This window comes from Micromys minutus, assembly GCF_963924665.1.
Source record: "Micromys minutus genome assembly, chromosome: 21".
NCBI lineage: Eukaryota > Metazoa > Chordata > Mammalia > Rodentia > Muridae > Micromys > Micromys minutus.
In genome coordinates, this window is record NC_137956.1 from 40611766 (window position 1) to 40626289 (window position 14524).

At 48.6% G+C, this 14524-nt stretch overlaps 1 protein-coding gene across 1 annotated transcript in view; it reads left to right on the top strand.

The window, feature by feature from the left end:
• Nucleotides 1–14524, top strand: part of CCDC12 (coiled-coil domain containing 12) — a 51225-nt gene that overhangs the window by 16931 nt on the left and 19770 nt on the right. The gene's annotated exons all lie outside the window — the stretch shown is intronic.

Sequence of the window (14524 nt, forward strand, 5' to 3'; positions counted from 1 at the left end):
ACAAATAAATGTGCCAGTTCTGACTTGTGGTTCAATGGCTTTAATTAGGATTTTATCACTTGTAGATCACACTAAAGAGGAGACAGCTGTCTTCCTGTCTCAGACTGTGACACTGAGAAACAGCTGATCAGACCAGAGGTTAAAATAGCTTACAGTCTTCTAAGAGTTCCAGCGCAACCTCCTTCTTGCCTGGGAATTGATGTGAATTTTTCTTTTCAAACTCTGGGTTCTGAGAGTATTCTCACTGCAGTCTATCTTCCCACCTGTCCAGGGTTAATTTGGCTGATCTGGCCAACTACTTGGGTATCCCCTTCCTCCTGGAGCACAACCTTCCCAACAGACTATGCTTTGCTTGAAGGGTATATAGGCAGCCATGCTCCCCCCACCCCCTAATCTCCAGACAAGCTCAGAAACTCAGATGCCTGGTGTTTGGGCCTGTTTTGCACATGGTTCCATGTTAGTGTGGAGGGAATGGAGCATTGACCCACAGGCTGGATACGGGTCAAACTTGGAGAGCATGCTGGGGCCACAGAACACAGCACTGCCCTCCATTTGTCAAGTTGGCTCTAGACATAAACCATGCCCTTCCCACTTCTATAAAAAAAACAATGCCTTTTTGCCCTACACACTTTATTAGATCATAATTGTAATGACCATACTTCATCCCAAGCAACAGAAATCAATGCTAGCTGATTTTAAATGAAACCCAAGTATTGTGTATATTTGTTTAATGATTTATGTTTTACTAGCTGTGGTGACATTTGCCATTTAGTCCAGCATTCAGGTGAAAGAGGCAAGCAGAGCTCTATGAATTCACAACTAGCCTGGTTTATAGAGTGAGTTCCAGGCTAACTAGGGCTACGCAGTGAGACCTTATTTTTAAAGGGGAGTATGGGATCACTGTGTAGTCTTGGCTAGTCTGGAGCTCACTAGTAGACCAGGCTGCCCTTGAACTTGAAGTCACAATGATCTGCCTGCCTCTGCTTCAGTTTTACTTTTCAGTTATGTGTATTCCCATGTTGCTGTGTGTGGGTATGTGCATGTGTGTGCAGTTGCCCTCGAAGCCAAAAAGGGCATCAGTTCCCCCAGAGCTGGAATTACAGGCTGATATGGGTGCTGAGAGCCAAATCCAGGTCCTTTGGAAGCAGTGTGAACTCTAACCACTGAACTGTCTTTCCGGCTCCAGTAAGCATTAAAAAGAGCTGCCATTCACTTAGGGAATCCTAGTACCTTTGGCAGCCCAGGTTAGCCTTCAACTCTTATCACTGAAGATGACCGAGACTTCCTGATCCTCCTGTCTCTGCCTTCCAAGTGTATTATAGACACTTGGCCACCATTTCCAACTCTTGGAATCAATCCTGAATTCATTTCATTGCCACCAGAGAGGTGTTTGAGCCCTCCTTCCACAGAGTATCCTTCCCAGTGCTCAGTCCTGTATGGTTTATAGTATCAGCCAGGGTCACTTTCCTACCTCAGAGTCTGCAAGGAAAGTGGGTGTGGCCATGTTAGGCTCCCATCTTTTGCCGTGGGCCACTCCCTGCTCCAGGTGGCAGTGAGGTAGATGGAAATGAGACCTCAAGTCTAACCTGGTTTCTGCACTTCTCTATGTACTTTATCTGAAACTACTGTAGCCCTTTAGACATTACATCACTTGCGTGGTTTCTCGCTTTTTTCTTGTCCTTCATGCTCTGTGTCCAGAGCCCACTGTGGTGACCACAGTAGCTCTTAGACAGTTGGCCACTTCCTCTTCTGATTCAGCTTCGTGAAGAGCTCTGACTTGGGCTTCTCATCTAGTGTGCTGGAGTTAGGTCCTACGAGTAGGCGAGTCATTAAGCATGCTGGCGGCTAGGTCTTGCTGGGAAGCTTCTAATTTGGTAGGTGCTGTTTATCACAGTTCCTCCTGGCTGCTAAGTCCAGTTCTTTGTGAGCTAGATAATATTTGAGGCCTTTGCAGCGCCACATGTCGGTGGTTGTATTTTCACTGATCTAAGAATGGGCTGTGGTTGTAACTCTCTTGTTGCTATACAGAAAAAGACGCAAGCAGTGGCCGTTTGAGATTTTGAAAGTGTGATACAGTCAGGAGACATCAGTAAACAGGCTGACGCAGATTTTATCTGCTGTGAGTTATAAGTTAACCACTATAGATGCCTTAGCTGTCCTGAGCCAGGTTGTCTGGGGGTGACACTGGCTCCCAGATGTGAACAGGGTCTAGAGAGTCTCGTGTGTCCACAAGTGAAGAGAAGCATGAGCAGCTCTGCCAGCAGTTAAAAGGGTCCAGACAGACGGACTCTGAGAGACCTCTCTGCTGTTCCTAAGAGGCTCTCCTAACCCACGTCGAGCTTGTTACTTAAGTGGCTTCCACAGTGACCTTTGTCCTTTTCTTCCTGGCTCTTGTTAAATGCTCTTCATAAATACCATCCTTTACATGGTTGCTCTCTTTCCTCCTCAGCTGACCTCTGCATCCTGTCCAGCAGGCCTTCCCACTGCATATGTGCCTTTGGAAGATGCTGTTCCTCTGCCTGGGTATAGAATTCACTCTCATCAGACCTGTTCCTTCCTAGGACCCTACCAGTCCTTGCCATGCCCTCTGGCCCCAGGTGGCTGCCAGCTTCATTCTCTCTGGTTCCCACCATACCAGGCCCCTGTGGCATTGATGCCATGTGGTAATTATATGCTTACTGTCTCCTCAGCTGCCCCCAGCTCCCTGAGGGAGTTCACCTTAGTTCCTGTCACCCCTGCTAGATAACAAGGCTTAGTACATGGGTTTGTGAGTTGGCTCAGATGAGATTTTTTTTCTTCAAGAAAAGCAGACTTGCCTTTTGGACAAATCCAATGGTTATTGAAAAGCCTGCAGGCCAAAATGATTGAAGGCTTCTAGCCAGCCCAGCCGGGCAAACATGGCTCAGCAGGCCTTGCCCTTCTCCTTCCCCATTCCTTCTCCTTGCTGAACTATTAGATTATATTCCTAAAGCTGGCTACCACAATCTATTTCCTTATTTGGCCACTTTCTCCCCTGAAGCTGACCACCAAAATCCAGCTATTAAAGTATTGAAGTCCAGCAGCCAGAGCCTCATCATCGCTGCCCTAAGTATCCTGCCCAGTCAAAATTAAAACACCTCATCTTAACACAGGTTTTCCTTTGTAGACTACTCTTTGCCAGTGGGCCTTGTGTCCTTTATCCTGAGGCAGTCCTTTGTCACTCTAGAACAAAGCTTCATTCTCCTTCTTTCTTGTCCTCTTATCTCCTGTCTTTGTTTCTTACTCCTTGCCCTTTGTCCCTCTGGGGCAAATAAATCCCCTTTGTGCTGAGAACTTGGTCTCCTGGTGTGTCCTATTTCAACTCTTAATCCTTTTGGTGATATTAAGCAGTTTGAACTCCGTGGGGGCTCATGAAGTCAGACAGCGGCATTGCCACAGTCTTATACAGGTATGGGCTACTGGAGCTTTGTCTGTGGTCCATAGAGAATAAAGGTGGAATTTTAGTTGGTATTAGACTTGAAAGAAGCTGGACACCACCAAGAGCCCTATGTCCTAGCTATGGCATTAACCAGTGGGGATGGCACCGCTCATGTGTAAGGTTAGAGGTCAGTCTATGCAGCCTTTTATCCTAGGGGTTGATTTGGTGCTGCTATGTATTCCGATGCTAAATACTGAGCCCCAAGGTCTGGTTGCTCCCAACAAGGCGATCCTCTGGTACACCAAATGATGCTATGTAAACCTTGCCCCCAAGTTATCCTGGATTGGTTTAAGATGCCTACATCATTGGCTGGGCAGAAGAGGGGTGGGGCAAAGGTTCCCAGGCTTGGAGTCTCTGGCAGGGATCAAGAGGAGAGAGGAAGGAGGAGGAAGAAAATGGCCATGAGGCAGGTGGGCCTGATGGAGTAGGAGGGGCCCAGGCAGAACATGGCAAGTGATATCATCACAGGCAAGCAGACAAACTAGCACAGAGGGTTGCTATTTGCCCATTCCGGTGCTTTAAGGTTTATTATACATCTAAAGGTCTCTGTGTCTTTTATCTGGGAACAATGATAGAGTGAAATGGAGTAGAAACCCCAAGTAGATATTTAAAGACAACATGGGGCTGTAGCAAACCCCAAAATAATAACCACTACAGACAGATCTCTGTGTTCAAGACCAGCCTGGTCTACAAAGTGAGCTCCAGAACAGCCAGAGATACGCAGAGTGACCCTGTCTTGAAAAAGTCAGTTCTCTCCTCCCTGGGATCTAGGTCATGCCCTGTTTCTTGTTTGTTTCTCTTGTTTTGTCTTGAGATAGGGTCTCTTGTAGATGAGAATGACCTTGAACTTTTTTTAAAAATGTGAGTACGTTGTAGCTGTCTTCAGATACCAGAAGAGGATGTTGGATCCCATTACTGATGGTTGTCAGCCATCATGTGGATGCTGGGAATTGAACCCAGGACCTCAGGAAGAGCAGTCTGTGCTCTTAACCACTGAGCCATATCTCCTGCCCCGACCTTGAACTCTTGATGACCCTGCCCTATTTCTGAGCTCTCAGGCACGTACCATTCAGGCCTGGTCTATGTGGTATTTGGTATCAAACTTAGGGCTTCTTCTTTGCTAGAAGCACTGTGCCACTGATTTACATCCTGTTCAACCAAAACCACTGTTGATTATTTAGAAGAGGTTGTGTGCCTCTTCATGCATGTGGAGGTCAAGGGACAACTCATGCAAATGACCTTGCTGCATGTATCCTCTGTGCACCCCACTCCAACACTTGATTGAGCCGAGGTCACAGGTGCTGTTGACATTGATGCCTTTGTTGCCCGACAGAGTGGAAGTTGTTGGTTGCTGTCAAGGAACTTTTGGGAGGACCCAGAACGGTACAAATAAGCAGAGCTGGTTTGGATGTGTGGGAGGTAGAAGGTGTTTTCTGTAGGGCCATGAGGTCTCTGGGTCCTTGCATATTATTTGTGTAAGATTCCAGGTTGGGACCTCCCTCCTGGCTCAGTCTCTGCATCCCAGTCACCAGCTGGGGCGTGTGGAGAAAGGAGAAGCCACGTGCTCTTCTAGCCTGGCCTAGCACTTGCCTAATGCCATCAGAAACAGAGATTCTGGGTGGCTGCACCAGGCCCACACCTAATGATCAGTTGATCCTTCCCTGGCTGTCTTCCATGAAGTCCCAGAAGAGGTCCCAGGCACCTTCCTATAATGACAATTTTGGAATTTTGGTTTATTCAATCCAGTTGTGGGGCTGCTTCAGATTGTCCACAACAGCAGACTATGATTTGCCGAGTGCTCTAGCAGGGGCATGGTTTTGCCAGCAGCAGATAGTTTCTGGGATCGTGTGATGGTGGAAATTCTGGGGGACTTTTCAGAGGGTGTATAAATGCTAGGACCCTGAGAGGAAAGATGATGAGTTGTTGGCTGTTGGTCATGGTTTGTTAAGTAGTCTTGAACGAAGAGACAAGAAATTAGATATCCTGATGACGAAGATTGAACTAGCCCCAAGGAACTCAACACTCCTAATCATCAGGAAGTCGTCTAACATAAGGTCACCCCCTTTCCTTTCTATCTTTTTCTCTCTTCTGTCTAGTGTTAGGGTGGAGAAGGGTGGAAGAAAGAAAAAACCAAAAAGTAGCCAGACCAGATATACCTTCCACAGGAAGCTGGCACACATCAGTTTGCACCCTGCAGCCACCTGGGGCTTTGTGATTGGCTACTAGCACCTAGGCTGAGAGTGGGTGAGGAAGTTTTTGCAGTTAGGAGCTCTGCTTTACAGCTGAGGCAGCTCTTCCCCTCCAAAAAAAGAGGGAAGTGAGGACAGGTAGGAAGATGGGGAAATGACCTCACTGTTTAGCATCAGTTAGCATCTTAGCTGAAAATGCTCAGTGAATAATGAGCCCTACACAATGGAGGTGTTTCTGCTAATTTAGGGGACCAAGCCTGCAGTGTGTCTGCTGTGTATAGTTAGATAACAAAGAGATGCTGGTGTGTGCAGGTCTCAGCCAACCCCGTCTGTACCTGTGCAATGTTTTACAAGTTCAAAAGCCTGTTAAACTTGTGAAAGGTCCTGAGACACTGACTAGGCTTCTAAGGTCTGTTCCCCAGTCAGGATTGGAAACAGTTTAGGGATAGTCCCTTGAGTCTGGAATTGCTGGTTGCTTTTGTTTGTTGGTAAATTTTTGGCAACAGAAGTAAAATAGAAAGATATTACACTCAGTTGGGCAGCTCCACCCCATCAAGTTTTTAGTCATTTGTAAGTGTGGTGTTGTCATGGTAACAATGTTGGCACTGTAGTTGGTGTGGGACTCAGCTATGCCCTCACATCTCAAGTCTGTTTCACCAGCAGCTGGCTTTCTGGACTATACCCAGCAGGCTGACCTACGTCACAGTTCCAGTTATCCCTTGTGACAGGCACTGGTCTGAATACCTCTGCCTGAATTACTCTGGTTGCTTTGATTATCTGAATTTGGAGTTACTGGCCCAGAAATGGTTGTGTTTGGGGTTTTTGGTAGATGGTTTATATCATTCTAGAATGGTATCCGAAGTCCTCTCAACCCTGTGATGTGTCATAAGAGTGCTTTAGAGTCTAATAGAGAGGGCAGGCCTCTGTGAGTTTAAGGCCATCTTGGTCTATATCGAGAGTTCCAGGTCAGTCAGAGATAATATACGAGAGAGACAGAGACAGAGACAGGCAGACACAGAGAGAGACACACAGAGAGAAATAGAGAAACAGAGACTAGCTGTGTGCTGTATCAGGGCATGAATTGGGTCAGAGCAAGGAGCAGGCATTCAGAGGAGAGCAGTTTGAAAGCCACCCCACCCCACCCCAACTGGGGTTCTGGCAACCCCAGGCCATGTGACTTTGGATGAGTTAATTACACTGTGCTTCTGATTTGCTCATCCATGAAAACAGGAAGGAATGTTGACCTTATAAAACGTTTGCAGTGGTTAATTGGATAAAATTGATTATATTCAGTAATGTCAGTATTACCCAGTTTAAGTCGCGCCTATATATTATCACTCACTCGTAGGAAAAGCAGGACAGAAGTGAACGTTTACACCCAGCTCTCGAGCTCACTTCCTAGTCATTGGGACCCTAGTGTGATGCTAACTTGTTTCTCCTGTTATTTCCAAAAGTGGGCAAGATTGAGTTGGGATATGGCTCAGTTGGTAGAGTCTGTTGTGGTTCCAGTAATTCTGCTGGCTGTCAGCTCTCTGGAGTTTTATTGAGCCAAAGTGTTGGGTGGGCGGTGGCGAGGGAACAGCTGACTCCCTAGGAAGAATACCACAAGAGTCAGGTGAGCCTGGCCAGTCAATCACTGTTGGGCAGCAGGATATGGGGCTTGCCAGGATACCAGTAAACATTCCTACAGTAGGCATCATGGAACATAAGGCTTGCATTGGACAGTGGACCTGGTTCCCTTACTTAAGTTTCAACTGAAGTACCACCAGGGCTGCCTGTCCCAAAAAGTGTCCTGCAGTTTGCTTACAACCCCAGCATGGGTGTGGACTGGTATCAAGATTTGACTGTCCCCTGCCCAGTCCAAGCCTGTGGTGTAGGCTTCCTGTATGCTTTAGGGCTTCCTATAGGGAGAAGCCAGGTGGGAGTGTAGAGCTGTCAGTTCTGGGCTGCTCAGGTGAAATGTTCTAGTCTGGTTCTGTAAAGGGAAAGGGGACTGTGGTTTCTGCTGTGCCCTCTGCCTAACCTTCCAGTTGGTTACTTCCTGCTGCCGCTGGTGAGGGTGAAGCCCTGGGCACTGGAAGGGATGTGTGCTTACCCAGCTGTACCAGTTGTTCCCTGTCCTGCCCTCCCTCTGCCCCTTCCAATCATTCTGTAACAGGCAGGACAAAGGAGGTGTACTTTGGAGACTCCCCAGCCACCTACAGAGCCACTGCCTCTTGCCATGCTGTTGATAGCACCCCTTCCTTGTTCTGCGTCTATGTGTCATTGCCCCTCTGAAAAATCCAAAACAGTTCTGGACTTTTCTCCAGAAAGCTATACCTTCTACAGTTTGGTGTGTGTGTGTGTGTGTGTGTGTGTGTGTGTGTGTTTTCTAACCAGGTACTCAGCGAGTGCTAGTGCTTTTTCTCCTTGGCTCCCAGCTTGCAATGCATGCAATTCCTAGCACCAGGGATCTGGCCAATATCTGTGGACTTAAAGGAAATATGTGGGAGGAGTTACCTGCCACCTCCCTTGCACTTGTGGCAGGATGCCCAGTTGCACTTCTGGAAAGAACAAGAGCTGACTTGGTCTGAGGCCAGCTCCCTATGTTTCTCCACCACACATTAGCTATCAGTGATCCCAGGTCCAGCCATGTGATGCCGGCAGGAGCTGCATTAGCCCAGCATGGTGCTGCCTCGGTCTGGGTGGACAGTGGGGCTAGTCTTGCCTTTCTTCTGCAGCCAGGGGCCCTCTTTCCTATTGCTGAGGGCATTTTAGCCAACATGGATCCCTCACAATCTGTGCACATACATCAGGCCTCAGCTCTAGTCTGCTTGAAAGCTGCCACACCCTTTCTCTTTGTCCCTACAGCACTGCCACCTCCTTTGTCCAAGGCACCTTCTTTTTCCCTGTGAGTCACCACTGCCAGTCTCAGTCTCTCTGCAGCCAGTCCTGCCTGACTTGAGACCTCCTTTCAGCTCTGATCCTGGGCCTTATCTCTGGCTTCCTTGCTGCTCTGCCAGCTGCCTGCCAGGCAGGCACTTTGTGCTTTCTCTGTACCCACAGGGGAGCTGTGGCTCCTGCCGTGACCTACCTCTGGCCTGCTGGTCCCCAATCTGCCATATCACTTTCTGTGAGCTCCAAGTGAGGGATCAGAAGACCCCTGTCTATGCTGGTGCCCATATGAAGGCCAGAAGAAGGTGTTCGATCCCCTAGAAGTGGAGTTCTGGATAGTTTTAAACTACCCTGTGGGTGCTGGGAATTGAATTGAAGTCTTCTTGAAGAAAGAACAGCCAGTGCTCTTCACTGCTGAGCCATTTCTCCATCTCTTCCAAGGGCATCATCTAACATGCCCTAACTTTTTCTCGTGCCCTTGATGAAGCAGGCATTAGGACACACAGTGCCCTTCCTGTACAGAGGTTTGCTGAGAGCATCACAGAAGACCTGTGGTAATGAAAGCCCCCCATGACCTCTGTAGATGCCTGCTGTCAGGACTGCGGCCCTGTGCCCAGTCTCCAGTCTTCTCCTTGCTCTTCTGGGAGCTACCTGCCCACCCAAGCTGCAGGTTTTTCCTTTCTCCCTCATCCTTTCCGTCTTGTAATAGTTTGATGATGTCACCATGACTGTTCTTGTTTTCAGAGATGAGGAAACCAAGGCCTGACTTGCCCAAGGCCACACAGTCAGTGCAGCCTAATTGCCCACTGGGTTGTGAGCTAGAGCGTACATGCTCTATGTCTGTGAGTAGCAGGTGTCAGGCCAGAGGGTATAGACTAGTAAGACAGGTGCCTTCCCAAGAACTGCACAGGCTGCTGTCAGAGTGGACCCTCAGACAGGAGCTCCTAGCAGCAGCTAGGATTTGCATTTGGAGACCCAGAAAGAGAAGCACAATGAACAGATGAGTGGGATCAGTCTGTCTAGAGAAGTCAGAGCTGTCTGTTGTGATCACCCTGCTGTCTCCCCCAGCCTCTGGGCACTAAAGAGCCTGCAGCTTCTGGTCCCATGTATGGTGCTGTTCAGTCCAGAGCTTATCATTCCATCTTCTGTGTGAGTCAGACGCCAGTGGCTGCCCTACCCTACTGAATGCCCTTATAACACAGCTCCCAGGGGCCACCACACCCAACAGGAAGTACCTCCACCCCATCATGAGGTGGCTCTGGCTCTAAGGACAGGCTACAGGGTGCTGTTGTGGGACCTACCGGGTTTGCCCCAGCATTGCCAGCTTCTTCCTGCCCCGCCTTGGGCACTGCAGGGCCATCTGACACTTCCTTACTGCGATCTTCAGTTAGAGCCACAGAGGTTCTTCCTGTCATCTCAGGGGGCTGCAGTACGGGGTGGGGGTGTTGGGTTGTGGTGGGGCTGTTTGCAGGGAAAGGGGAAAGGTTTTGAGGGTTTGTTTTCCAATGTCTTTCGAAGTTTATTTTGTGTTGAGAGGTGGTATGCGCATGCTACTGTGAGGTCAGAGGACAGCTTGCAGAAGCTTGTTCTTTTCTTCCACCAAGCATTAAACTGAGGACATCAGACCCACTAAGCCATTTTCCTGCCCAAGGCCTTGTTTTTTTGATACACAGAGGGCCAGCTCCTGTAGAAATGTAGGCTGTCTATCTACATTGAGAAGTGGTCTGTACTGTGAGCTCTTGCTGGGTCTCCAGCTGCCTCAGGACTAGATTAGGGTGACATGACACCCATTGGCAGCTGGCATGTCTAACCATACCTGTGTCCCTTCACTCCCTCCTGAAGTAAAAGCCCTAGGCTGCAAAAAGCTGAGTTCATGGGACATTTCAGGATGAGAAATGACCTTGTTCTTGGCCACTCAATTTAGAGCCTTCATCTTTGGGGCACTTGGCCCTGGGTACAGTTCCTTTAACCTTAACCACCCTTCAGACTCATACCCACAAGTAGCAACAGGTTGGGACAAGTCCAGGCTGGGAACAGAAATCTCTGTTGACTCTGGTATCCTCTTCCCACAGTGCTGTCAGCGTAGGCAGCACTAAAGGAAGACCCTGTCACCCCTTCCTGACCTCCTTAGGCCCCAGCGGTGCCAGCCATGTGGCATAGCACTGCAGGCTATGCCGGTTTTGCCAAGCAGTCACGGCTCCCAGGAGATGTTCTTGTTAACCACTCGAGACATCAGGAATTGAGCTGAAGGGCTGCCTCCCTCCCTGATATTATCTTCCCAGTCCCCAGACAAATGTTTTAAATTGAACATCCTAATAGTCTAGTGTATCTTTTTTTAAGATTTATTTATTTTATATATGTGAGTACACTGTAGCTGTCTTCAGACACACTAGAGGGGAGCATCAGATCCCATTACAGATGGTTGTGAGCCACCATGTGGTTGCTGGGATTTGAACTCAGGACCTCTGGAAGAGCAGTCAGTGCTCTTAACCACTGAGCCGTCTCTCCAGTCCCTCTAGTGTATCTTTATACACTAATTTGACACATGTTAAGGAATGATGATAGGAAAGTATTTAAAATGGGGGGGGGGTGGTGGTTAAGCTTTTCTAAGAGCAGAAACATTTAATAAAAACACTTCAGTTATATAACCTGTGGTAGTCTTGAATCCAAGGCTGGGCGCTTCCAACACCATTGGCACTTGTGACACGCATGAACAGGCAAAGTGCACAGGCTGTGTGTTCAGGACCAAGGCAGCTGTGAAGTTCTCTGTGCAGCACAGGGGGTGCTGCCAGAAACACTTTGAACTACTTCTTAGTCGCTGTATGCTTTGCTACCTTTTTTCGTGGTTCATTTATGTGACTCATCGTGAGTCCTGTTCCACATTTTAGGAAATTGGATTCTAGACAAGGGAACTCTTTGGCTAGTAAAGGCGGAGGAGAATGGCTGGGGACTTGGTTGTAAGGAAAGGAGGGAGCAGGAAGGGAGAATTGAGCTGGAGAGATGGCTCAGTAAAGAATATTTGCTGTTCTTTCAAATGATCACAGTTTGATTCCCAGCACCCATATGACTGCTTACAACTGTCTGAAACTCCAGTTATAGGGGATCAATGTTCTTTGCTGACTTCCGTGGGTATCAGGTACCATGCACATGAAGGCAAACACACACACACACACACACACACACACACACACACACAAGGCGGGGTAGAAAGATTGCTCACCAAGTGAAGAACACTTTTTTGCAGAGGACCCTGGTTCAATTCCTAGAGCCCACAAGGCTGCTCACAAACATCCAGTTCCAGAGAGATGTGATGGGCACTGACACACATGTTACACAGATATACATAAAATAAATAAATCTGAAGGAAAAAAACAGAATGGAAAATGGGGCTTAGAAGGAAGGGAAAGGTGGGGACAAGGGTAAGGGCACTGAGCTTGATTTGAGAGTCTCATCATAGTATGTCGGATGTGAGACCCCTAGGCTGCCTGTCTTGTTGGGCATCCACTGGTGCCTTGGGCTAGCTATGGCTGGATCTGCGCATGTAGCCACATCTGAATTATGTGGGGAGACAGGAAAGGGGCTGAGGTCAGAGTCCGTCTTACAAACAGTGCTACTCTGTCAATTGGCTGCTTCTAATCTTAGCAAGAACTGCAGGGCAGGCCTGGAGGACCATGACCCAGACCTACTACCATCATTCACAAGTTCTGTGACTTTGGGCATCTCCTCATTTTTCCTTTCTATGATAGCCATTTCTGTATTACCCCCTCCCCTCCCCACACACATGTTGGACTGAGAACCTCAGGTGGGCACTCCTGTGATTCCTCTAGTCCTGAAGTCATGAGTTTATGAGTTTAGTCTCTCAGGCTGGGGTGGCCTATGCTGGAGTGGGGGTGAGGTGAAGAATTCTCAGCATCCATGAAAGGGGAATAGAAGGGTGGGGCAGCAATGCCTGTGACCTAAGCCAGTGTGGGCCCAAAGCAATTACTATCTCAAGCATGCTTGCTTTCCTCCTGAGAGGCACCTTGTCCCCACCTGTGTGCGCTACGCACTGTTCCCCTCTCCTGACCTTCGGTTGTCCGTCCCCTGCCTGTGGTGAGTGCTCTACTCAGCATCCCAAATGGGGGTAACTGGCTGTAGACCGAGCTGTACCTGCCAGCCAGATGGCTAGGAGGTTTGGAAATTTCACTTGGATCCCTTGGTGTTTTCTCCCTTGTTAATGAGTAACTTGGCCCTTGCCAGAGCACTTGAGTGTTTCTGGGGCTCTTGGAGATGGCAGTGGCAGCCTGCTCTGGCTGAGTTTAACCTTGCCCTTGGTTAGGAAGGGGCATAGTGTGGGCCAAGTACTCCTCCTGGTGGATCCTTCTTCACAGATCCTGCCCTCTCTGTCAGCTGCACAGAGCCTTCCAGAAAGATTTCTGGAGGGGTGGAGTTGAGCACCCTGCTCTACCACCTCTAACCCAGGGAGCAATTTACCAGCCCCTTCCCTGGCAGCAAGCACTTCTGGGATTTGCTATTGGTAGGGGATATTAAAATATCTGCATGTTTTTAATCCAAACACTCAGGTGACTGAGGCAGGTGGATTTCATTGAGTTTGAGGCCAGCCTGATCTATATATTTGGCTCTAGACTGGCCAAGCCTACCGAATGAGACCTCATCTCAAAAGCTAAAAAGAAAGAAGCAGAAGCGTGGTAGTGTTGTGAGCAAGCCTTTAGTTGGGGAGGGAGCCCCTGTCAGCTCAGCCTCTTGAGGCCCCCTTTCCACCCTATGAGCCACTCTGAGAATGCTGACTTGTTTCTCAAGCCTGAACCTCTGTCTAGTCCTTAGACCACACATTACCTTTACTCATGTTATTCCCTGGGAATGCCTTTCCCAATCCTGTCTGTGTGTCCTAAAGAGCCCCGATTTCCCCCTCCTCATCCTGAGAAACCTATGTTATCTCCTTTCATCCCTGCTGCCTCGTGAGACTGAGGTGCATTGGGCTGGGGATGGGGGTGTTCTATTATGGAAGGCTTTCAGTGAGCCAGACCCCACAGGTCATATGGCCAAGGAATGACAGTGTCTGTCATTGCCCTGGGTCTGCAAGATGAGCGCTGGTAGTGTCACCCCAGAGGGAGGTAGCTGTCAGTATTGTGCAGGGCCGTCCAGGAGAGGAAATATAGGCAGCTACTCAGATCCAGTGGAAGCTTCCAGGTTTCTTCTCAGGACTCCACTCCAGCAAGAATCCATTGCCAGTAACAAATGGGTTTGACATCTACTAGTGGGCTAGCCCTGGCATGTAAGCTTCAATCCTAGGCCTTGGTACAAGCCCTGGGCCTGTGGCCTGGCTCCATACATTTGGTCCTGCCCATGTGTGCACATACCTGTGGTCAGTTTGTCCAGCCACAGTGATGCTGGGAAGCAGGCAACCCAGGAGCACTTTTTTTGTGCAGTAGGCCGAAGCGGCCCTGGTGGCGTCCTTAAGTTACAGTCCTCAGGGCACTTGGACCACAAGCATACTGTATCTGGACTGAAATAGCATATCTTATGTAAACTGGGGTGAGGGAGGCAGATTTGGGGGCTGGCAAGATGACGCAGTGTGTCAAGGTGCTTGTCACCAAGCCTGTCAACCAAGTTCAGTCCCTGGAGCCCACATGGTAGAGGAAGAGCTCCTGAAATTTGTCCTAATCTATTCAGACTCCTGGACGTTGTCCTCTGACCTTCATGTGTACTATGGCATACTTGTACATGTGTACACACACACACACAAACACATAAACACACATACACACAAACGTAAGAAAAGGTTTAAGAGACAGATTTAGAAGAAAAATTTCCATAGACTGTTAAATGGGTTCTTTTGCCTCTATCTCCCTTAGTGCACCACAGACCTGGGCAGTGAGTCTAGTTTCAAGCCTGGTCCTGAATTAAGTGACTTCTGAAGGGATCCAAATAGGTCTTTCTGGAGAAACCTCTAGGCTGGAAAGACTGTCAAGAGGCCTAGTTGTTGGTGACCATCTTTTCCCCC